Genomic DNA, 25,855 nt, shown 5'->3' with positions numbered 1-25,855 from the left:
ATACAGAAACTCTTTGAGATACATATCCCACAGATGACAAACTGGGAGCCAGTGATAGAATCCAGCCTGCAGATATATTTTACTTGGCCCACATTGTCATTTTTTTCTAATTGAATAGTCGATAATAGTTGTCAATGTTTTACACTGTGCGATATTTCACATAAAATTTCAGATTCCTGGGTACTTTTGAAAAACAAACAGGAGATCTGGCAACTCTGGGCCTGCATTCATGGCATAGCGACTTGGAGCTGAGTGACGGACAGGTGCCCTCCAGGTAATCAGAAATTGCAGGCTTCCTTATTGTTTTCTCTATCCCAAGACTCAGCATCAGTTGCTATTTATCTTTATACCTGCATCATAATTATTTTTCTTTAAAAATTAACTTGCCATAAAATTAACCATTTTAAAACTGTGCAATTCAGTGGTTTTTTAGAATATTCGCAGAACTGTGCAACAATTACCACTACGGTTGTCCCTTGGTAGCCATGGGGGATTGATTCCAGGATCGCCACAGGTACCAATATCCGAGGATGCTCAAGTCCCATAGTCAAGTCCCTGTCTGTGGTTCTGCATCCATAGCTTTAACCAACCTCGGATCATGTAATACTGTATGTATTTATTGAAAAAAAAAATCCGCGTATAAGTGGACCAATGCAGTTCAAACTCATGTTGTTCAAGGGTCAACTGTATATAATTCCAGAACATTTATACTACTGCTAAAAGAAACCCCAGATCCTGGGAATTCCCTGACGGTCCAGTGGTTGGGACTCCGTGCTCTCACTACCAAGGGCGCTAAGGGCCCGGGTTCAATCCCTGGTCAGGGAACTAAAATCCCACAAGTCGCGAGGGGCAGCCAAAAAAGAAAAAAAAAAGAAACCCCAAATCCATTAGGTCACTTCTCATTGCCTTCTCCCAGCCACTGGCACTGCTCATCTACTTTCTGTCTCTATTGATTTGCCTGTTCTGGACATTTCTTTCTTTCTTTTTCTTTTTATTATTTTTTGGCTGCGTAGGGTCTTCGCTGCTGTGTGTGGGCCTTCTCTAGTTGCGGTGAGTGGGGGCTACTCCTTTGTGGTGCGCCGGCTTCTCATTGCGGTGGCTTCTCTTGTTGCGGAGCACAGGCTCTAGGCGCGTGGGCTTCAGTAGCTGTGGCATGCGGGCTCAGTAGTTGTGGTGCATGGGCTTAGTTGCTCTTGCTCCATGACATGTGGGATCTTCCCGGACCAGGGATTGAACCCGTGTCCCCTGAATTGGCAGGTGGATTCTTTTTTTTTTTTTTGGCAGGTGAATTCTTAACCACTGCACCACCAGGGAAATCCCTGTTCTGGACATTTCATATAAATGGAATCATTTGTGTCTGTTTTCTTTCACTTAGTGTAATTTGTTCAAGGTTCATCCATGTGGTAGCATGTATCAATATCAGTACTTCATTCCTTTTAATGGCTGAATAATATTCCATTGCATGGATATAGTACATTTTTTTCCTCCATTATCAGTTGATGGACATTTGATTTGCTTCCACCTGTTGGCTATTGTGAATGATATAAATGCTGATATGAACATTTGTGTAGAAATTTTTGTATGAACACGTGTATCTAGGAGTTGAATTGCTGGGTCATATGGTAACTCTATGTTGAACTTTTTGAGTAACAGCCAAACTGTAATATAGTGCCTGCACCATATTACATTCCAAGCAGCAACGTATAATGGTTCCAATTTCTCTACATTCTTGGCAACACTTGTTATTATTATTTTTTATTAGAGTCGTCCTAGTGGGTGTGAAGTGGTAGCTCACTGTGCTTTTATTTGCATTTCCCTGATGGCTAATGATGTTGGGCACCTTCATATGTGCTTATTGTCCATTTCTGTGTTGGAAAAATGTCTAATCAAATCCTTTGTTGGTTTTTAAGTTGGGTTATCTTTTTGTTGTTGATCTGTGAGAGTTCTTTATATATTTTGAATACTAGACGATAATCATATATGTGATTTGCAAATATTTTCTCCCATTCTCTGAGTTGTGTTTTTACTTTCTTGGTTGTGTCCTTTGAAGCACAAAAGTTTTTAACTTTAAGTCCAATTAATCTTTTTCTTTTTGTCACATCAGAGAAACTTTTGCCTAATCCAGGCTCGTGAAGATTGTGCCTATGTTTTCTTTCTTCTTTTTTTTTTTTTAAGCACAAATCTGTCACCCCTGACAGACAGTTTATTTATTTATTTATTTATTTTATGTTTTCTTTTAAGTTTAATAGTTTGGCTCTTACGTTTAGGTCTGTGATCCATTTTGAATTAATATTTATATGGTGTGAGGTAGGGGTCCATCTCATTTTTTTTTGCATATGACTATCCAGTTGTCCCAGCACCATTTGTTGGAAAAATTATTTTTTCCCAATTGAATTGTCTTGGCACCCTTGTCAAAAATACATTGGCCACATTTGTTTTTCTCTGTCTGATTTATTTCACTTAGCATGATACCCTTCAGGTCTGTCCATGTTGCCGCAAATGACAAGATTTCATTCTTTCTTATAGTAAGTCAGACAGAGAAAAACAAATGCTGCATGATTTCACTTATACATGGAATCTAAAAACCAAAACAAATGAACAAACAAAACAAAACAGAAACGGATTCATAGATACAGAGAACAAACTGGACATTGCCAGAGGGGAGGGTGGTAGGGGGATGGATGAAATAGGTGAAGGTGATTAAGAGTTACAAACTTCCAGCTATAAAATAAATAAGTCATAGGGATGTAATGTACACATAGGGAATAAAGTCAATAATATTGTAACAACTTTATATGGTGATGGATGGTAACTGGTCTTATTGTGATCATCATTGCCTAATTTATAAAAATATTGAATCATTATGTTTTATACCTGAAACTAATATAATGTTGTATGATAATTATAACTCAATAAAAAAAAAAAAGAAATAAATTGACCATAGATATATGGGTTTATTTCTGGACTCTTAATTCTATTCTACTTTTCTATGTCTATTTTTATGCCAGCATCATACAGTCTTAATTAAGACTAAGCTTTGTAGTAAAAATGGAATTAGAAAGTGTGAGTCCCCCAATGTTCTTTTTTTTTCAAGTTTGTTTTAGCTATTCTGGATCCCATGCATTTCCATATGAATTTTTGGATCAACTTGTCAGTTTCTGCAAAAAAGGCAGCTGAGATTTTGATAAAGATTGCATTGATAAATTTGGGTATAACTGCCATATTAACAATACTAAGAGTTCTGATTCATGAACATGGGATGTCTGTCCATTTATTTAATTCCCTTCAATGATGTTTGTAGTTCTCAGTGTAAAAGTCTTGCACTTCTTTTGTTAAGTTTATTCCTATGTATCTCTATATTTTTGATACTATTGTAAGTGGAATTGTTTTTTGAATTTCCTTTTTGAATTGTTCATTGCAAGTGTATAGAAATAAACTGATTTTTGTATATTGATCTTGTATCCTACAACTTTGCTGAACTAGTTCATTAGTTCTAATAGATTTTTGTGGATGTCTTAAGATTTTATATATGTATACAAGATCATGTTATCTGCAAATAGAAATAGTTTTACTTCTTTCTTTTTCATCTGGATACCTTTTATTTCTCTTTATTGCCTAATTTCCTTGGCTAGAACCTCTGATAAAATGTTGAATAAAAGTTGTGAGACAGAATATCTTTATTTTGGTCCTGGTCCTGATCTTAGTGAGAGAGCTTTTAGTCTTTTACTGTTAAGTATGATATTATTGTGGATTTTTTGGTGGGATTTTGTCAAATGCTTTTTTTTTTTTTTTGCAACTATTGAGATGATCATGTGGTTTTGGTCCTTTATTCTATTAATATGGTATAGTTCATTGATTGATTTTCTTTTAACTTTTTTACATTGGAGTATAGTTGATTAACAATGTTGTGTTAGTTTCAGGTGTACAGCAAAGTGATTCAGTTATACATATGCATGTATCTATTCTTTTTCAAATTCTTTTCCCATTTAGGTTGTTACATAATATTGAGCAGAGTTCTCTATGCTATACAGTAGGTCCTTGTTGGTTATCCATTTTAAATATAACAGTGTGTACATGTCAATCCCAAACTCCCTAACTATCCACCCCCCGTCCCCCCTGGTAACCATAGGTTCATACTCTAAGTCTGCAAGTCTGTTTCTGTTTTGTAAATAAGTTCATTTGTATATATTGACTGATTTTCATATGTTGAGCCAAATTTGTGTTCCTGGGATAAATCCTACTTTGTCATGATGTATAATCCATTTTTTAAAATGTTGGTGGATTTGGTTTGCTAGTACTTTGTTGAGGATTTTTGTGTCTATATTCATAAGAGATATTGGGCTGTAGTTTTCTTTTTTTATGATTGTATTGTTCAGGTTTTGGGGTCAGGATAATACTGGCTTCATTGAGTGAGTTGGAAAGTGTTCCCTTCTCTTCAGTTTTTGGGAAGAGTTTTGTGAAGGATTGGTGTTAATTCTTTAAATGTTTGGTAAAATTCACCAGTGAAGCCATCTGGATCTGAGCTTTTCTTTGTGGGAAGTTGTTTGATTACTAAATTCCTCTTGAGTCAGTTTTGTTTTGTTTTGTTAGCCACGCCGCATGTGGGATCCTAGTTCCCCAACCAGGGATCAAACCCACACCCCCTGCATTTGAAACATGGACTCTTAACCACTGGACCACCAGGGAAGTCCCCTTTATCCGTTTTGGTAGTTTATATCTGTCTAGGAATTTTTGCATTTTATCTAGGTTATCTAATTTATTGGGTAACTTTGGAAATCCTATGCTCCCCTCTTCTCCAAGTTTGTTTTTGTTGCCATTTGTTATAGTAGTTATTTGTTTAGTGATTTTTTCCAACTTTTCTAAACTCATCCTATAACGTGTGTGTTCTTTGTTGTGTGTGGATCCTGAAATCTCCGCTCAGTTAGCTTATGGATTAGCTAATGATTGCAGAGATTTCCTGAAATGCCTGGAACCAGCGTGTCTTCCAGTTTCGTCGAGGGACTCTGTGTGTTGGGGCGTGCTTTAACACTTAGTCAGGCAGTTTAAAACTCTGCCTTAGCCTTCACTTTCTGCTGGGGCAGAGCCTCAAGGTCAGCACAAGGTGAGAGCTTCGGACTTCCTCAGGTCTTTCTTGAGCAGGCACACAACCTTGGGCATGCTCATAGCTCTATGCATGGGCATGGCTTTCTAGATTCTCAGAATATTGCAGAGATTTTCAAAGCTCCTATGGACGTCTCATTCTCCAGGTCTTCCTTTTAAGCTTTTTGCTTAGTATATTGTTTGCATGTACTATTATCCACAACTTCAGGCAGCCATGCAGACATGGAATTAAACAATTGCCTGTAATTTTTTTTAACAAATGCCAACCCCCACTGAGAAGGCTTTTTCCAGTGGGAAAACTCTAAGGTAAAATACAAGACCCTTGCAAGTAGGGTCTTCCAGGGACCCACCAGACGGGGCAAATAATGACACCTCTTTGTGAATGTGGCTTTATAAGTGCTCCAGCCCTGTTGTACTCCCTCTGGTGATTGCAGGCTGCTGGTTTTCACCTTCATGAGAGCTGTTGTTTTTCAAGCCTACTGCGGAGCTGGAATGGAGGAGATGGGACAAAGGCCAAGTTAAAATGCCACAAATCTCACTGTTCTTACTGATTCAGCCATTTTTCTTGAATAAATGTTCCCCACATTGCTGCAAGCCTTTCATTAATTTCCAGAATTCCGGACTTTTTTTTTGCACGTTTTCTCACTAATTTTATGGAGGAGAAACATTTTTGGTAGTCCTTACTCCACCACTCATGCTGATGCCACCCCTATTATTTTTCTTATAATATAGAATTATTAATATGCACCCTTGTCCCTATCTAATGTGATGAGAGTAGAGATGAGAATATTGCATACTTCCAGAAAAATATTATGGTAGTCATCTGGACTGTTTGTAACTACTCAGTTTCTCCTCCTTCACACCCCATTAGTCATAGCCATATGACATGCTTTGGTCAATGAAATATAAGCAGAACTGATAATGTGTAATTTGTTTCTTCCCTTCCGCATTGCTGTAGAGATGATGGAAACACAGTTTGAGATGAATCTCCATCAGACTGGGTCCTTTAGTGACTAAAATGAGTATAGCCTCCTGTTTAGCCATAGCGGACATGTAGCATGAGCAAATAAATATACTCGTACTACGTTAAAGCATCAAGATTTTGGGGGCTATTTGTTATTGTAGCATAACTGAGCCTATCCTGAGTGGCATAAATGCATAAAGGCATACTTGTTTGTGGAAGTTAAGAGTACTTCTACATGTTCTATGTGCCTGGTGGGCCTGTGTTGAAAGAATGCAAAATAAGATATGATTATGAAATAAACCACAGTAAGAAATGGTGACACACAGAATACTTAAAACTCAGTACATTAAATAAGAGAGATATAGGACCTATATGAAATGAACTCTATAAAATCATTTCTGAGAACATTAAACGAGCTGCACAAGTGAAAAGTCACGCTTTTGAATAAGGACCTTAAAAATTTAATCATATAATTTCTCCTAGAACATAAATTCAACATGGTGCCGATTAAAATCCTCAAAGGACTTCTTAATTGAGTAAAATAATCTTACAGCTTATATGGAAGAAGGATGTCTCATAAAAAGCAAGAAGATTATGCAAATAAAGAAAGCTGAGGACTTCCCTGGTGGCACAGTGGTTAAGAATCCACCTGCCGATGCAGGGGACATGGGTTCCATCCCTGGTCTGGGAGGATCCCACATGCCACGGAGCAACTAATCCCGTGCACCACAACTACTGAGCCTGTGCTCTAGAGCCCACGAGCCACAACTACTGAGCCCCTGTGCCACAACTACTGAAGCTCGCGTGCCTAGAGCCTGTGTTCCGCAACAAAGAGAAGCCACCGCAATAAGCCCACGCACCACAAGGAAGAGTAGCCCCCCGCTTGCCGCAACTAGAGAAAGCCCACGCGCAGCAACAAAGACCCAACGCAGCCAAAAATAAATAAATAAATAAACTGAGAGGAGGTTAATCTTATCAGATATTTAAACTCTCCATAAAGCCATTGAAATAAAAATAGTGTAGTACTGCCATGTGACGAGGCAGATATATCAGGGACATTAGAAATAGAGCCCAGGGGACTTCCCTGGTGGCACAGTGGTTAAGAATCTGCCTGCCAATGCAGGGGACACAGGTTCGATCCCTGGTCCAGGAAGATCCCACATGCCATGAGGCAACTAAGCCCGTGCGCCACAACTACTGAGCCTGTGCTCTAGGGCCTGCGTGCTGCAACTACTGAGCCCGCATGCTGCAACTACTGAAGCCCACGTGCCTAGAGTCTGTGCTCCGCAACAAGAGAAGCCACCACAATGAGAAGCCCGCGCACCGCAGCGAAGAGTAGTCTCCACTCACCACAACTAGAGAAAGCCCGCGCGCAGCAGTGAAGACCCAATGCAGCCAAAAAAAAAAAAAAGAAATTGAGCCCAGAAAAGATATGATTTTATCACATGTGAAGGTGGTATTTGAATTTGGTAGGAGAATGGCTTGTTTTAAAAATGATGCTGATATAACTGGAAGAAAATAAAGTACGATCCCTATATCATGCCATACAGAAGACAAATTCCAAATGGACAAAATACTCAAGGATAAAAAATCAGTAAAAATCTTAGAAGAAAATTGAAAAAATTTTATGTACAATTTTATGAAGGGCAGGTCCCTTTAATTAAGATAAGAATCTTAAGTCCATATAATAAAATATTAATATATTTGACAATATAAAAATCATATGGCTGATGATGACCATAAACAAGGCAGTGGGCAAAATTGTAACATGCAAGGCAGATGAAAGATAGTTGTACAAATAAAAGAATAATAAGTAGAAGATTGGGCAAAAGATATAGACAGATTATAGAATAAAAAATCCAAGAAGCCAATAAACATATTAAAAGATGCTCTGCCTTTAGTATCCAGGGAAGTGGAAGTTAAAGCAAAAGTGAGACATCATTACATATCCATTCATTGGCAAAACAGAAAATGACTTGTAAGGCCAATGCTGGTTGGAATGCTGGGAAAAGATCCTCTCACATATTGCTGGTGGCAGTGTAATTTGTTACAAAAATTCGGGAAATCAATCTGGCATTATATATTGAAATAAAAAAATACACATACCCTTCAACCCAGAAATATTCTATAGGTCTATTCTATGGAAACAAAAGCATCAGTACATAATACGTGCATAATCTCATATACGTGTGAGATTTTCATTATATCAGAGTTTGTAGAAGCAGAAAACTAAAACAATCATAATAACCATTAGTGAGAAGTTGAATAAATTGTGGTACATCAAGTTTATGAAATACTATGTAGACAGATAAAAGAATGAGTTAAACACAAGCCAAACTTGAGATTTTAGATAGTGTTGTGAGAATTTCAGCATCAAGAGATGGATATATAATGTGACACTATATTTGTAAAACAAAGACAGAATTCATGTGTGTGTGTGTGTGTGTGTGTGTTGTGGGTGTGTATAAAGACATCCTATCACACATTGGTAGAAAAATCCCAGTATAACACATAAAAAAGAAGACTTAGAATTATGCTGGAACTTCCTCTTATTTACACTTGTGAAGGTTCTCACAGGTCTCTGAGGTGGAGGAGTTAGATTTGATATTAAAACTATAGTATAGTTTTCATATTTAGTTACTTACAAATAGGTACAGTAAATTCTTTAGTTTCTCATAAAAATAAAAACTTATGACCAACATATTAAAAAATGTTGCATGATGAAAAATATGGTGAAATAAAAAGAATTGAAATTTTAAGTTTTTTTGTTTTTTAAGAAACTTTTTAATAGAAGCATGACATACAGAAGAATGCATGATGGATAAATGCACAGCTTGATGAATTTTCTAAAGTGAATATACCCATGTTACCACCACCCAATCAAGGAATAGAACGTTAACAGGGTCCCAGATAGTTCCTCTCATGCCTCTTCCAATACTACCGCTTTCTTCCTTCTGAGAGGTAAACACTATCTTGTCTTCTAATAACCTAGGTGAGTTTTTCTGGGGTTTGACCTTTATGTAAGTGAAATCATTCTGTACTCTTTTGTGACTGGCTTCTTTTGCTCAACATTATATGTGGAATATTCATCCAAGTTGCTGTATATAGCATCAGTTCATCCATTTTATTATTGTACAGTATATCACACAACTCATTGCTGGAGGAATTATGCACATTCTGTGTGACTCCATTGGGAGAAGACTATTATAAGCTTGTATGTAGTTTCTTTCAGACTTTGCTCATGTACCTTTTCCCTTTGCTGATTTTGCTTTGTCTCCTTTGTATCCCTTAATAAGGATAATAAATTATAGCCACGAGTATGACTAGATGCTTAATCCTATGAGTCCTCTTAGTGAATTGTTGAACCTGGGGGTGGTGGTCTTGGAGACTTCTGATACAGATGGTGTCAGAAGTGGGATTTGCTAGACCCACCCCTGACTCACTGAAATGAAGGTGAAGGGGTGGGCTATGATGAAACTTTGGTTCCTGGGTGGCTGTGGAGTCATCCATGGCATGAAACAGCACTGAACTGCAGTCTGTTGTGAGAGGTAAAAGTTATTTATGGAGTATGAAACTAATAGATCATCTCCAGGACAGTTGGCTCGCTGGATGCCCTGGCTGCTTTTGGCCGTGCTCGCTAAAGTGAGGGGGAACAATGCAGCCTTAGTGATGCTTCTAGTTTTTGTTTTCTCTCCAGGCAGAGGAGAAAAGTCTTTTAAATCCTCTCTTCCCTTCTCCACTTGCATTCCAGCCATTATTTTTCCTGAAAGCTGTATTATTAACTTTGTAAATGCTAACTTTACTACTAGAGGTTTGAGTAAACTTTCAATGAGGAAAAAAAAAAGAGGGAGGTATTTTAATTGCTTTGTATCTTGTTAGTCTTGCATATGGATGTATGATAAAATTGACATAAAATGTTAAATGCTTTTAATTTCATAAATGCTAGAGAGATCATCCGTATAGGAAAAGTGGCAAAGAAAAAGTGTTAGGGGAACACAAATTCCTTGCTTTTTGCCACTGATGGGTGGATTAGAATTAACTTTTTTTTTGGTGTTTTTTGGGGGGTTTTTTTTGGGCCACAGCATGCGGGATCTTAGTTCCCTGACCAGGGATTGAACCCATGCCCCCTGCACTGGGAGCACAAAATCTTAACCACTGGACCACCAGGGAGTCCCGAGAATTAAATTTTTTGAGTATTGGAAACAGAACAAGTTTCCATAGGTGATGATCTTTTACTATGATTTTTGCCTATTGGAGTCAAAGGAAGAAATGAGACAACATAAAAAGAGGCAATCTCCAGATGGAGATACACTTTTGGAGTTTTAAGAAGCAATTTTCAGTGAGTGCACTTCTACTTGCTAGATGGGATGCTGCTGGATTCATGAATCGCTTAATAAAGCCAATTAGATCTTCAAAAAAAAAAAAGCAATTTTCAGTTTGCTAATAAGCTCTTGTGAAATTGTATATCTGACAACTTATTTTTTTATTAAAAAAATTTTATTTTATATTGGAGTATAGTTGATTAACAATGTTGTGTTTGTTTCAGGTGTACAGCAAAGTGATTCAGTTATACATATACATGTATCTATTCTTTTCCAAGTTCTTTTCCCATTTAGGTTATTACAGAATATTGAGCAGAGTTCCCTGTGCTGTATAGTAGGTCCTTGTCGTATATCTGACAGCTCTTAGAGGCTGATGATTTTCTGGCCTGAGGTGCACATTTTGAGTGGATCAATTTGGACTCAAAGTTTGACAAGATAAAAAGGGCTTAGGAAAATCTTGCTTGTCACTGGGGCTTGGAACATGGCTGTCTGGCGCTGTAGTGTCTTTGCTGAGGCTGAAGAAATTCTGCTGGCTTTTTAAAAATCCTGAATCAACAGATTCTAATTCCCTGGTGCTGTCTCTAAGTGAAAACCTGCTATGAGCTGTGCTGAAATGAAAGCAGGTATAGCTCAATAAATAGAACTCACACTCTAGGACTGTTACAGATTTAGGGCATCCCTCTGTGGGGGCCAAAACTGTGACAACATAGTGCATGCTGGCTGGACCATCTGGGTCACTCACAGGTGCCCACAGGAAAGGGTTTATTCTCTGATAGGACCATCTAAAATTGAGCTCCCAATAAGCTCTGTGTTTTTAATGCCAGGTAATTGCTTTTATAACTTATGATTCCTGCCCCAAAGCTGCAAGTTGAAGGAGGACATCACAAGGACTGTGACCCCTCCACCCACTCCTGACAGATCTGGCTCTTGACCCCTCTCTTGGGGGATGTCTCATTCCTTCTGACTTGTGTTCAGCTTTCTGGATTAGATGCAGTTTGCAACAATGGACTGATAGCCTGACTCTACTTTTTTCACCTTCCTCCTGGTACACACATCTTAGGAAGGCAGTTTGATTATTAAATACAGCTACCCCAGAAAGGGATTGATCTTTTCTAGACTACTTACCCAATAAATGATCAGGATTAAGGGGGTGGAAGGTTATGTAAACCCATTTTGAAATTTTTGAAAATTCAGGATTCCATCCTGACCAATTTCTGAACAGAACGTGTCATTCTGTTTGTTATATAATTTTTTTTTTCTATGAAAATACTTTCGTTTCTCTTTCACACAACTTTTCCAGATGAAAGGTCCGAGTGAGAGTAGGGAATGATTGAAAAAAAATATGAAGTTATGACTGCCGGGTGAGACACACTACTTTTGTAACAATGAAGGAAAAAAAAAAAAACCCCTCTCAAATCCCAGCATCTGAGGGAAGCAAGGAAGAGAGGGAGGGCATTAATGATCTTTTGCTTTTCAAAACTGCTCCTGGAAGCTTTCCCTTCCTAAAGAAAAATGCCTCTGCTGTTTTTCAAAACTGCTGCATGTGCTTTGAATTCTAATTGACTGTTGACCCTACAATCACACCTGACAGAACTGATGAGGAGACAACAGGAGGTGACCCTGGCTCCTGCACGTTCCAGGCAAAACATCTTTAGATGTTGTCCACACCTGTGAGGCAGATGAACGGGTGTAATGGAAAAGCAAACCGTTTGGAACTGACTGCCTCGGGCATTCCTTCTGAAAGCAAGGACTGAACTGAACCATTTGGACTGGTCTGGCAACCTTGGGGCAGGAAGGCCCAGGGCAGGCAGCCACGCTGGGGGCTCTGTGAACCCGTTCTGCCTGACCAATGCGTGTCCTGCTTGGGGTGCCCTAACAATTGTAAACTCTTTGCTTCCAGGGGAACCGCCTGTGCCCTCTGGGGTTGTTCTTCTCATGTGTGAGGTGCCCTGACACGGCCTCAGGCCTGGAAGGCTTTGGGGTCAGCTTCAGCTTCCTGGCCAGGGTATGCTGTGCCTGAGTTGATGCTTCAGGCCAGGCAAAAAAGTTCAAACAAAAACTTGAGGAGGAAGCCACTTGGATTTCTTTTTGAACTCTGGCAGCGGACTTTTGCCCGGGGTAAAAATCTGAGTTCTCAGCCTCTTTCTGAGTCTAGATTGGTAAATAATCCAAGGGAGAAAGTCACTGTGGATCATCAGTGGTAATTTACCATACCCTATAAAATTTTCAGATCTCACCTGTTGTTCTCAAGGCCCCTCCCATATCTCCTTCGTACCTGGATACCTTGGGAAGTTCAACTCTGGTTTTCTGAGGTTTTGGTTTAGTTACTTAGCCTCCTGCCCGGCCACATTTTGCTATTCAGCAAATGTCTTAAGTAGGAAATCAGTTTCTTGAAGCCCCTGAAATCTCCATTTGATCCCTGCCACCCTCATACAACTTCCAAAAGTTCTGCTGGTTTCTCTATGTCTCAGCAGTGGCCCTGTTCCTGCGCCAAGTCCAGATTCACAGTCTTTGTGGTTTTTTTTTTTTGGCTGCACCCCACGGCATGTGGGATTTTAATTCCTTGACCAGGGATCGAACCGATGCCCCCTGCAGTGGAAGTGAGGATTCTTAACCACTGGACCGCCAGGGAAGTCCCCAGATTCACACTCTTTGGACCATACCCAGAGTTTGCAAAGCACCTAGAGAGACATGAGGATCCCCAGCATTTGTCTGAAGATTCTTCCCTCTCTGGAATTTTATTTCCTCAATCCTTGTTGTTTTCACAGCTCTCTGATACCTTTAAAATATGCTCGTAGTAATTGAGCTGGCTTTTCTAGCTGTTCTGAGCAGAAGCATTGGCTTGCTTCAAACTATGCCATCCTACCCAAACATGAATGTCTTCTATTTTTTTCTGTTTAAATAAACTTTATTGTGTTATAATTGACATACAATAAAATGTACCACTGTAAGTGCACAGGTCAATGAGTTTTGACCAATATATATTTGACCCATGCAACCATCACTACAATCAAGATATAAAACATTTCCACCACCCCAATATGTTCTGTCAAGTTCCTTTGGAGTAAATTCCACCTCCTTCCCCAGTTACAGGCAACTAGGCAACCACTGATCTGCTTTCTGTCACTACAGATTTGACTTTTCTAGAATTTCACAAGAATGGAATCAATATAGTATGTACCCTCTTGTGCCTGGCTTATTTGCTCAGCAAAATGTTTTTAAGCTTCATCCTTGGTATTGTATCAGTTGTCCATTCTTGAGCAGAATTCCATTCAATTGTATCATTGTTCATTGCTGAACACTGTTCTTGTCTGTGAATATATCATAATTGGCTTATCTGTTCACTGGGTGGCTTCCAATTTTTGGCTATTATGAATAAAGCTGCTAACAACATCATGTATAAGTCTTTGTGTGGACATACATTTTCATTTCTTTTGGGTAAATACTTAGAAGCGAAACTGTTGAGTTGTATGGTAAGTATAGGTTTAATGTTACAAAAATTATTCGGAATTGTCTTCCCAAGTGGCTTTAACATTTCACTTTCCTGCCAGCAATATAAGAGAGGTCCAGTTGCTCTTCATCATCTGTCTTTTACATTTTGAGTGGTTGTGTAGTGGTATCTCACTGTAGTTATTTATTTATTTATTTATTTTTGGCTGCATTGGGTCTTCGTTGCTGTGCACAGGCTTTCTCTAGTTGCGGCGAGCAGGGGCTACTCTTCACTGTGGTGCGCAGGCTTCTCATTGCGGTGGCTTCTTTTGTTGCGGAGCATGGGCTCTAGGCGCGTGGGCTTCAGTAGTTGTGGCATGTGGGCTCAGTAGTTGTGGCTCACGGGCTCTAGAGCGCAGGCTCAGTAATTGTGGCACACGGGCTTAGTTGCTCTGCGGCATGTGGGATCTTCCCCGACCAGGGCTCGAACCCATGTCCTCTGCATTGGCAGGTGGATTCTTAACCACTGAGCCACCAGGGAAGCTCTCACTGTAGTTTTGTGTCTCCCTGATGACTAATGATGCAGAGCATTTTTTCAGGTGCTCATTGACCATTTATATATCTTCTCTGAGAAGTAACTGATGTTTTGCTCGTTTTTCAATTGAGTTGCTTGGACTCTTCTTATAGATGTGCAAGAGTTGTTTATATATTCTGGTTACCAGTTGGTTATAGCATTGTGAATATTTCCTTCTAGCCTGTGGTTTGCCTTTTTATTTTCTTAACTGTGAATTTTGAAGAACAGAAGCCTTTAATTTTGAGGAAGTCCAAAATTTTCTTTTGTGGTTTGTACTTTTGTTCTGTTTAAGAACTCTGCACCTACCTCAGGGAAGCAAGTATTTTCTCCTTGTGCATTTATAGCTTTAACTTTTAGATTTAGTCCTATGATCAAATTTGAGGTAATATTTGTCTAAGCTGTAAGATATGGATACAAGTTCTTTTTCTTTTTGCATATGGGTGTTGAATTGTTCTCTATGTCTTCATGTGAATTTAAAAAATGAATTTCTTATGTATAGCTAATTGTTGGGTCCTTTTTTATCTAGCCTCACAATCTTTGCTTTTTTTTTTTTCTTAAGACACACATATGGGGTTTAGGGCCCACCCTCATCTGGTGTGACTTCATTTTTTTTTTTTTTTTAATATTTGTTTACTTATTTGGTTGTGTTTGGTCTTAGTTGTGGCAGGCGGGCTCCTTAGTTGTGGCTCGTGAGCTCCTTAGTTCGGTTCACCGGCTCCTTAGTTGTGGCATGTGAACTCTTAGTTGTGACATGCATGTGGGATCTAGTTCCCTGATCAGGGATTGAACCCGGGCCCCCTGCATTGGGAGCAGGAAGTCTTAACCACTGTGCCACGAGGGAAGTCCCAGTCTTTGCTTTTTAATTGGAGTGTTTGGGCCATTTATAATGTGATTGTTCATATTGTTGAGTTTAAATCTACCTTTTAAAATATTTTCTCTCTATTTTCCCTCTCTGTTATTTTTCCTCCTTTTTGTCTTTTGTATTAATTGAGTATTTTTAAAGGATTTCTTGTTATCCCCACTATTGGCTTATTAGTTGTATATCTTATTTTTTTCTTGCTGTTGCTCTAGGATTTACAATAGAAAACTTTTCATAGTCTACCATCAAGTAATACTGGACAACTTCACATATAATGTGATAGCCCTACAATAACATATTTCCATTCCCCCACTCATTCTTTATGCAGTTGTCATATATTTTACTTCTACCTATGTTATAAACCTCACAACATACTGTTACAATTTCTATTTTTAAAATAATATTTCAAAGAAATCAAAGATAGAAAAACTTTTACATTTACCTACATAGTTCCCATTTCCAGTGCTCATTATTTATTTGTGTATATCTAGGTTTCCATCTGGTATCATTTTTCTTCTATTTGAAGAACTTCCTTTAACTCAAAAGTTAAAGGAAGTTAACTCTTTAACTCAGTAAAAGTCTGTTAGTGATAAGTTCTCTGTTTTTGTGCATTAGAGAAGTTGTTTTAAATTCACTTGAGAAAGATATTTTATTTGGGTATAAAATTTTAGGTTGACAGTTTTCTCCTTTTCAGCTCTGTAAGATATAATTCCATGGTCTTATGGTATGCATAGTTTCTGATAAGAAATCATCTTTGTTCCTCTTTTCCTAACATGTGTTTTTCTTTGGCTGCTTTTAAGATTTTATGTTTAACTATAGTTTTCAAGAATTCAATTTTTATGAGTTTCAGTGTGGTTCTTGGACCTGTACTTTATAGTTTTATCGCACTGAGAAAATTATCAGCCCTTATTCCTTTCAAAATAAATATTTTTCCCCTTTTCCTCTTTCAATTATGTGCATATTAGCCCATTTAATATTATCTCACAGGTAAATGAAGCTCTGTTACCTTTTATTTTATTCTATTTTTTAAATGTTTCAGTATCTTGTTTTATTTGGAAATGATCTAGCTGTTCAATAAACTTCCATCACTTTATTTAGCACAACTCTAGAATTTCAAGTTGCCAAAATCTGGAAAGACTATTTTAGATAGATGTTCTAAACATAATTATTCTTTTTTTTTTAAACATCTTTATTGAAGTATAATTGCTTTACAATGGTGTGCTAGCTTCTGCTTTACAACAAAGTGAATCAGTTACACATATACATATATTCCCATATCTCTTCCCTCTTGCATCTCCCTCCCTCCCACCCTCCCCATCCCACCCCTCTAGGTGGTCACAAAGCACCGAGCTGATCTCCCTGTGCTATGCGGCTGCTTCCCACTAGTTATCTATTTTACATTTGGTAGTGTATATATGTCCATGACACTCTCTCACCCTGTCACATCTCACCCCTCCCCCTCCCCATATCCTCAAGTCCATTCTCTAGTAGGTCTGTGTCTTTATTCCCATCTTGCCACTAGGTTCTTCATGACCTCTTTTTTTTTTTTTTTTTTTCCCCTTAGATTCCATATATATGTGTTAGCATACTGTATTTGTTTTTCTCTTTCTGACTTACTTCACTCTGTATGACAGACTCTAACTCCATCCACCTCATTACAAACACCTCCATTTCATTTCTTTTTATGGCTGAGTAATATTCCATTGTATATATGTGCCACATCTTCTTTATCCATTCATCCGATGATGGACACTTAGGTTGCTTCCATGTCCTGGCTATTGTAAATAGAGCTGCAATGAACATTTTGGTACATGACTCTTTTTGAATTATGGTTTTCTCAGGGTATATGCCCAGTAGTGGGATTGCTGGGTCGTATGGTAGTTCTATTTTTAGTTTTTTAAGGAACCTCCATACTGTTCTCCATAGTGGCTGTATCAATTTACATTCCCACCAACAGTGCAAGAGTGTTTCCTTTTCTCCACACCCTCTCCAGCATTTATTGTTTCTAGATTTTTCGATGATGGCCATTCTGACCGGTGTGAGATGATACCTCATTGTAGTTTTGATTTGCATTTCTCTAATGATTAATGATGTTGAGCATTCTTTCATGTGTCTGTTGGCCATCTGTATATCTTCTTTGGAGAAATGTCTACTTAGGTCTTCTGCCCATTTTTGGATTGGGTTGTTTGTTTTTTTGTTATTGAGCTGCATGAGCTGCTTGTAAATCTTGGAGATTAATCCTTTGTCAGTTGCTTCATTTGCAAATATTTTCTCCCATTCTGAGGGTTGTCTTTTCGTCTTGTTTATGGTTTCCTTTGCTGTGCAAAAGCCTTTAAGTTTCATTAGGTCCCATTTGTTTATTTGTGTTTTTATTTCCATTTCTCTAGGAGCTGGGTCAAAAAGGATCTTGCTGTGATTTATGTCATAGAGTGTTCTGCCTATGTTTTCCTCTAAGAGTTTGATAGTGTCTGGCCTTACATTTAGGTCTTTAATCCATTTTGAGTTTATTTTTGTGTATGGTGTTAGGGAGTGTTCTAATTTCATACTTTTACATGTACCTGTCCAATTTTCCCAGCACCACTTATTGAAGAGGCTGTCTTTTCTCCACTGTATATGCTTGCCTCCTTTATCAAAGATAAGGTGACCATATGTGTGTGGGTTTATCTCTGGGCTTTCTATCCTGTTCCATTGATCTATGTTTCTGTTTTTGTGCCAGTACCAAACTGTCTTGATTACTGTAGCTTTGTAATATAGTCTGAAGTCAGGGAGCCTGATTCCTCCAGCTCCATTTTTCGTTCTCAAGATTGCTTTGGCTATTCGGGGTCTTTTGTGTTTCCATACAAATTGTGAAATTTTTTGTTCTAGTTCTGTGAAAAATGCCAGTGGTAGTTTGATAGGGATTGCATTGAATCTGTAGATTGCTTTGGGTAGTAGAGTCATTTTCACAATGTTGATTCTTCCAATCCAAGAACATGATATATCTCTCCATGTATTTGTATCACCTTTAATTTCTTTCATCAGTGTCTTATAATTTTCTGCATACAGGTCTTTTGTCTCCTTAGGTAGGTTTATTCCTAGATATTTTATTCTTTTTGTTGCAATGGTAAACGAGAGTGTTTTCTTAATTTCACTTTCAGATTTTTCATCATTAGTGTATAGGAATGCAAGAGATTTCTGTGCATTAATTTTGTATCCTGCTACTTTACCAAATTCATTGATTAGCTCTAGTAGTTTTCTGGTAGCATCTTTAGGATTCTCTATGTATAGTATCATGTCATCTGCAAACAGTGACAGCTTTACTTCTTCTTTTCCGATTTGGATTCCTTTTATTTCTTTTTCTTCTCTGATTGCTGTGGCTAACACTTCCTAAACTATGTTGAATAATAGTGGTGAGAGTGGGCAACCTTGTCTTGTTCCTGATCTTAGTGGAAATGGTTTCAGTTTTTCACCATTGAGGACAATGTTGGCTGTGGGTTTGTCATATAGGAAGCGGGGAGTCTTAACCTCTGGACCGCCAGGGAAGTCCCAAGGAAGAACTTAGTGGCTGTGGGAGACCTCTGCTGTCTTGGACCCCAGCCCTACCGACCTGTCAGTGAGGGTGGGCGAGAGAGAGGCACTCAGAAGGAGGAGCCCGGGGAGCTGAACCAGACGGAGGCTCAGGCCCCAGTGTTCGCACTTGAGCAGCCCAGGAAGGGGGGGCGGGATTGCGGGATCACCTGTGACGGTCGCCGAGTGTGGGCGTGAGGGCGCGCGTCGTGCACCACACAGGGCGGGGCAGGGCCTCCGCGTGCTGCCGTGATGGGGAGAGGGAGCGTGTGGACCCTGAGCGAGCTTTGCTGTGGCTTTGTGAGTGTCACTGGGACTGGTGACCCTCCTCTCTTGCTTCCTCCTCCCCTTACAGCGGGGGTGGGGTAGGGGTGGTAATGGCTGCAGCAGAGCAGTGGCCCCGGTAGGAGATCAGATATTGAGCCTAGAATGAAAGTTTAGTTAAGAAGGCACTTCCCTGGTGGCACAGTGGTTAAGAATCCGCCTGCAAATGCAGGGGACACAGGTTTGATCCCTGGTCCGGGAAGATCCCACATGCCACGGAGCAAGGAAGCCCGTGCGCCACAACTACTGAAGCCCGCCCGCCTAGAGCCCATGCTCTGCAACAAAGACAAGCCACTGCAATGAGAAGCCCGCGCACCACAACGAAGAGTAGCCCCCGCTTGCTGCAATTAGAGGAAGCCCGCGTGCAGCAAGAAAGACCCAACGCAGCCAAAAATAAATAAATAAATAAATACGTTTATTAAAAAAAAAAAAAAGAAGAAGGCATAGACCTGAATTTGGGATGGGAATTTTAGAGCTGGAAGTGCCCCTGAGGGTCCCCCAGGAGGGCAGTTACGTGTTGAGAACCACAGCATTCTCAGAGCTCTGTCTCCAGGAACCAGATGCGAACTCAGGGATTGATCCTCCTTTTACTTCCGTCCCATTTTGTGCAATGTAAGGGAAGGTGTGGCCCTGAAGGTGATTTCAAATTTAGTCTGGGCTCCAAGAAAAGAGTGGGGTCTCATGCTTGCCTTCTTCCCTAGTCATACCATTATCCAAAAGAAGGACCCCAAAGAGGCTGAGAGTATTACTGCTACACATCTAGAAGTCAAGTGTGAGTTCGTGTTTTGCTTTTGTTTAAGAAATGCGCTTTTGCTTTTAGAATATAGATGTTCTAGGAAATTCTGCGACCCACCATTGTGGTTCCCCGTTATTCCTCACCTCTCCGCTTAACTGTTCGCTTAGCCATTTGGCAAATCGTTCACATCTTCTTGTGCACTCTCTTTTCTAAGGTGATATGGAAATAAACCGCCAGAGCTGAATGTTAAAGCTTCACTTTAGACTCTGATTTGGTAAGGAGGAAATTAGTGTTTAGGTGGAATTCCACACCAGATATCTTTTGTCCTTTAAGGGCCTACTTTTCAAAGCAAATGAAGAATGGAGATGGCTAGATGATTTCAATCAATCTGTGAGGCTTTCAGGAGTAGGAAAGTGATGACACAGAAATTGGTTTCAGTAAGAGGCAGGGTTTTTCCGGGGAGTTCCATCAGCTGAAATTTGTCGTACTGGCCAGGTCTCCTTTGAGGTTTGGCGGCCCAACTTGTGTTTTGGACTTTTTATGTGCCTTTTTGTGAGGCAGTATAGTGTTGTGGTTAAGAATAGGGGCTGTGGATCCTGAGTATCTGGGCTGGCATCTTGGCTCTCTCTTCCTAGCTGTCTCAGGCTTGTAATGAACATTAGATGAGTTAAATGTGTAAAGCCCCCTAGAGCATTGCCAAGCACGTAATAAGTTTTAGCTGTTGTTTATGTGTGGCCATCTTAACTCATTCCCCTCAACTTTCTAAACAACAGGAACATTAGAAATATGTGATCCATTGTGATTGCTGCCTGCATATTAAGAAAATGAGTGAGATGCTCAAGTGATTTAGAATAGAAATTCTTAACCCGAGTTCCTGTGATTCCATTTATGGTTTCAGGGGACCACAAACCCCTTGAAACAGTATATTGAAGTGGTTAGAAAATTTTAAACGTGAGTTTTTAGGGGAGAGAAACTATAGTAATGTCAGGAGATTATCAAAAGTGTGCATGACCCAAAAGTTTTGGACTCATTGATCTAGAACTGTAGTTCTCAACTGGGGGTGGTTTTGCCCTCCAGGGGACATTTGGTAATATTTAAAGATAATTTTTGTTGCTACACTGTGGGGCAATGGTACTTGGATCTAATGGGTAGAAGACAGGGATGTTACTAAACATTCTACAATGCATAGGATAGCCCTCTCCACCCCAACAAAGAACTACTGGGCTCAATATGTCAGTAATGCCAAAGCTGAGAAACCTAGTCTAGGGACTTCCCTGGTGGTCCAGTGGCTAAGACTCCATGCTCCCAATGCAGAGGGCCGGGGTTCGATCCCTGGTCAGGGAACTAGATCCCGCATGCTGCAATTAAAAGATCCCTCATGCTGCAACGAAAAAATCCCGCATGCCACAACTAAAAAGTCCCGCATGCCGCAACTAAGACCCGGTGCAGCCAAATAAATAAATAAATATTAAAAAAAAAAAAAGAAAGAAAGAAACCTAGTCTAGAGTCAAAAGACTGTGATACCTGGGGTGACATTTAAAATGATCTTGTACAAACTGAGTAAACAAATCATACTAGGCTCATGTGGTAGAATATTCTGCACTTAATAAAATGAAGTTTATAAAGAATTGAGAAAAGAAAAAATTTTGATATAATGTTAAGTAATATTCATATTATGAACAAAAGTATTCAAGAAAACGTTACATTGTATATGAATCCTATTTACTAAGCTAGAGTTTTATAAGACATTCTGTAAGGGTGATACCCAAAATGATATTTTAATTGGTTTTTCAGTGAAGAAGAGAACTGAGCATGGTATTGTATATTCCATGCATTTTCTCACTCAGTCTGAGGATGTCACTTACTGCATTGTGTTCTTTCAGAAAAGAATCTTGTTAATAAAAATGTCTAATTATATTGGTAAGATACAACTAAAGGATGTTAGAACTGATTGATGTTATTTCTTAGAGTCACTTTGATTTCTTTGTTGACCCTCATGACAAGCTTAGTTTTTTAATAGTTGGAAGTATTGACTCCCTGATAACTGTTTTTACTTTTATTTTTTTAATTTGGAAGTAGCTTTATTGTATATTTTTGATGATGGAATAGCATGGAGCTGTTTTTATCAAGTAACTTAAAAAGAAGGAAGTCAATATTGTAGTCCCTCTCTAGAGATAGGCATTATTGATGTTTTGGTTTGCATTTTTCCAATTGTGTTTTCTGTGTGGATATATGAGAATCAGTTTGAAAAACAAATCTAATTCAGTCACAGTTTTCACTCATTTCTGGGTCTGTGGAGAGAAGAGCAAAGTACCAGTGCCTCTCCCACTGAAGCTTCTGTGCCAGAAGCCACCTTTTCTCTGTGTCTTTATGAGAACACTTTTTGCTAATGTTACTATTTAAGAATTGCATTCTACAGGCGAGACTCTGAATATTTTTGTGTAGCATTCTAAGAAAGAGCAGTCCGTACACTATATTTTACTATATAACTTATATAAGAAAAAGTAAAACAGTAGAATTAAGTTTCTTTAACAAATGTAATTTTCTTTATCCTCAATAGTAATAACATATATCAAGCAGTTATTATATGTAATTATGTGTTTTAATCAAATTTTCTTACTTTTCTTCCCTACAACCCTCTGTGCTTGTTACTCTATTTTTGTGTTACTGCTGAGGAAACAGAGGCACTGAGCAGTTACTAATTGTCCTTGTTCAGATTCACATCCTGAACATGAAAACAAAATTTGTGGTTTTTTAAAAACTAATAATAGGATACCATATTTGAAATTAGGTATACTTTAAAAATCCTGCTTGCCTCATTCATTCATCATGAATTTTTTTCTTCATCAATTACTGTGGACCATTATAGTAAATAGTGGCCTGGTATACCATCATATAGTGAACCATAGTTTATTTAACCATCTGCCAACTGATTAGATATTTAAGTTTCTAATTTTTGGTCATCATATAGTATCCTCTGATGATCATCCTTGTATATATATTATTTGTGCTTCCATAGCTGTTTCCTATGGAAAATTCCTAGAATTGGAATTTGGGTTAATCATTAGCACAGTCAGGTACCTGCAATATGGTGGATAAATGTAGTATGATAATATTTGGAGGATGTAATGACTAAAAAGACACAGCCGCCATGTTTAAGTTTCTTATTATCCAGCAAAGAAGGTAAAATCTGAATGAGTACGGCAGAGTATGATAAAATCCATTAGAAAAATTCATCTACCATACCTTGAGAGTTTACAGGAAATTTACATTTTTTAGTCTATAGTCACCAGACCTTGACCAAATTATAGTAAGCCCATGGAGTTTCTGAAGAGTTAAATAATGTTGTAAGATCTGTACCTTACTTTGAAATTCTAAGTATGTTAAATGCAAGTGACTTATAACAGAAGATGATTAAACAATGGCTAAAATAATAGGCTCAGAAACATAATAAACCTTTGTGAAGAAGACATGAAAGAAGCAGCAATGAGACTTCATTAATGTATATAAGACATTGCTTGGGGACTTGTAGACATTATTTCTAGAAATTATTCTAACATAGATAAACATAGACATCTTAGTGTTGGTTCAAGAATTGGGAAATGAAAGAAACAAACCCATTAAGTAAAACCAAGAACTCATTAGAGTATCCTGAGTTTTTTCCCCAAGTTCAAAGAGAGGCTGTCTAAATAAAAGGTTGTCTTTCATCTAGTTTAGAGAACAGTTTCCTCAAAGGAAAAACATGTACTATAGGTACACATATATATGGATGTGTCTCTATATAAGTGTAACTGTTTATATATTCCAAGTTAATTCCTGGCCATTAATATAATTACAACAGTTATGAAGTACTCTTACGCAAAAAGTAGAGAACTGGGGCCACAATACAGAGATAAGAACTGTTAACATGGCATATAATTTTCTAGAAGTTTTTTTCTGTCAGTGCCTGTTAGTCTTTTTCTTTGTGTTTGTATATACATATATTTTACAGCTGTAATCATGTCATACGTCCTGTTTTGTAATCTGATTTCTCTGCTGATAAATATCTTGAATATTTAATGACTACTTAATAATCCATGACATGGATGTTCTGCCATATTTAATCGGTTGGTTTTGTTGGACTCAGAGTGCTGGACACTGCCTGAGCGAATCCATCTACATCCTTTCCAGCTTTCATGCTTTGTCCCACTTCCCGCAGTCCTTAGGTCACAAAGAGGTGCAGGTTTGGATGATGTGACCCCTTCTCAGCCCTGAAAGGTGGAACTAGGGGTGGAGAATATACTCAGAGCAGGATGAGGGGCCCAGTCCTAGGCTTAGATATGCATCCCAAGAATGGAGGACTGGCCAGGATCCTTCCTGCAGGGATATTGTGGAGAACAACGGGTTCTTTGAGGTTGAGGAGAGTGCTTGATTTTGTCTGGACTCCTCTTGTTTGCTGCTATTTTGTATCTGAGAGAGAGAGAGAGAAGAGAGATATTGATTCAGGGGGAAGGGTAGGGAGTGTGTGTGTGGGGGGGTGCTGAAGGGGGAAGAAATGGAAGAGGAGTCTTAGGGGAGTATTTAAGATGTAGAAATGGAGGAAAAAATTGTTCTATTAATTTAAGTCACTTTGAGAGCACTGAGGCACAGCTTAGCTTAAGCCCTTCTTTTTTTCTAGGAGAGGAAGCATGAGGAAGATTGACCAGTTTTGTAATTCTAAAAACATGGCCCACGTAAGTTGGTATTTTTTTTTCTTTGAAATATGATGACTTTCAGGTTAGGTGACTATTCATTATTATTTATCCTGGAGCTTCCTACCTAAGGATCCAAGATCTGACACCCCCATTTGTCCCATTACAGTGAAGGTTGGTAAGAAAAAAGTTCAGTGTTTTTCCTGTTCATGCCTTTCCTTTCCAACAGGTGTTGTTTTCTTTGAACACATTGTTCAATATCTGCTCTGTGCTCAGTTCTCTGTTAAGGGGAATGTTGGAGAAGTGGGGAGTCAGTCCCCACAAGGAAATTGGGGTTTGTGGGGTTTGAGAAATTAGAGATGATTGTTTCATTTGACCACACTTGGAAAAACCTTGGAACTTCTCCACAGACTTGAGTTTTCCAGGTAGATACGGTAGAATTTGATATTGAGTGACCTCAGTCTCCGTGTGTGACAAGATGATCTACTTTATGAGGCTTTTAGGAAAATGTTCAGTGAGGGTGGTAGACGGTAACAGGAAGATCATCCAGTTTGTAAATGGTAGATGACTTTGACCATCCTAATATATAAATAGAAAAGAATGATTAAATCTAATATGTCAGTTATATGAACTCCTATGCAGCTTATAAAAATCTTTTATCATGACAAGAAATAATGTGCTTGATATTATATAATGAGCTTAAGGAATGAGAACATTCTGAATTTTATGCAAACTCTTTTCTAAGGTAGATATTTTATATAAAACTTGAGGGAAACATTTCACGAAAAAAATTTTCCTTATACCTTAAAGGATAAAGATGGTATAGAAATGCATGTTTACTGAGCATTGTGAGGCAGACACATAGTAGGCACTGTGCTTATTTAGTAGGGAAATTCAGATTTTGTACGCTGGGATAAGTAAATTATCCCGCAGCATGCAACAAGTTTGCTGTATGGCAGCAGGATTCTTCAAGAACATGTAGGCATCCTGTGAAGTTCCATATTGCTCTTTTCCTGCAGTGCAGTCCTCCACCTCCTCTCCTTTCATCTTGAAATGATTTCCTTCAGTTTCACCATAATACAAGTGTTTGTGTTTTCAGGGATCCGTGATGTTCAGGGGCATGGCCATCAGCTTCTCTCAGGAGGAGTTGGGAGTGCCTCGACCCTGCTCAGAGGGACTTGTATCGGGATGTGATGTTGGAGAACTATATCACCTTGGTCTGCCTGGGTAAGACTATTTCCTCCCCCAATATTAGTTAATACTAAATATTAATTCATATTAACTTAAAATTAATATTGACTAATTATAATTATTAATACACTGCTAGTGTC

At 38.7% G+C, this 25,855-nt stretch overlaps 1 long non-coding RNA gene across 1 annotated transcript in view; it reads left to right on the top strand.

Annotated features, from left to right (window-relative positions):
- LOC133078267 (uncharacterized) overlaps positions 1-24,567 on the top strand; it is a 59,835-nt gene extending 35,268 nt beyond the window's left edge. Inside the window, exon 4 of the long non-coding RNA XR_009697856.1 lies at positions 24,512-24,567. This is a non-coding gene — a long non-coding RNA (uncharacterized LOC133078267). The remainder of the gene's footprint in view (positions 1-24,511) is intronic.
- The last annotated feature ends 1,288 nt before the right edge of the window (positions 24,568-25,855 follow it).

This window comes from Eubalaena glacialis, chromosome 18 (assembly GCF_028564815.1).
Source record: "Eubalaena glacialis isolate mEubGla1 chromosome 18, mEubGla1.1.hap2.+ XY, whole genome shotgun sequence".
Lineage (NCBI taxonomy): Eukaryota > Metazoa > Chordata > Mammalia > Artiodactyla > Balaenidae > Eubalaena > Eubalaena glacialis.
Note: the sequence above shows the minus strand (reverse complement) of the source record. Positions and strands in the feature narration are given on the sequence as shown.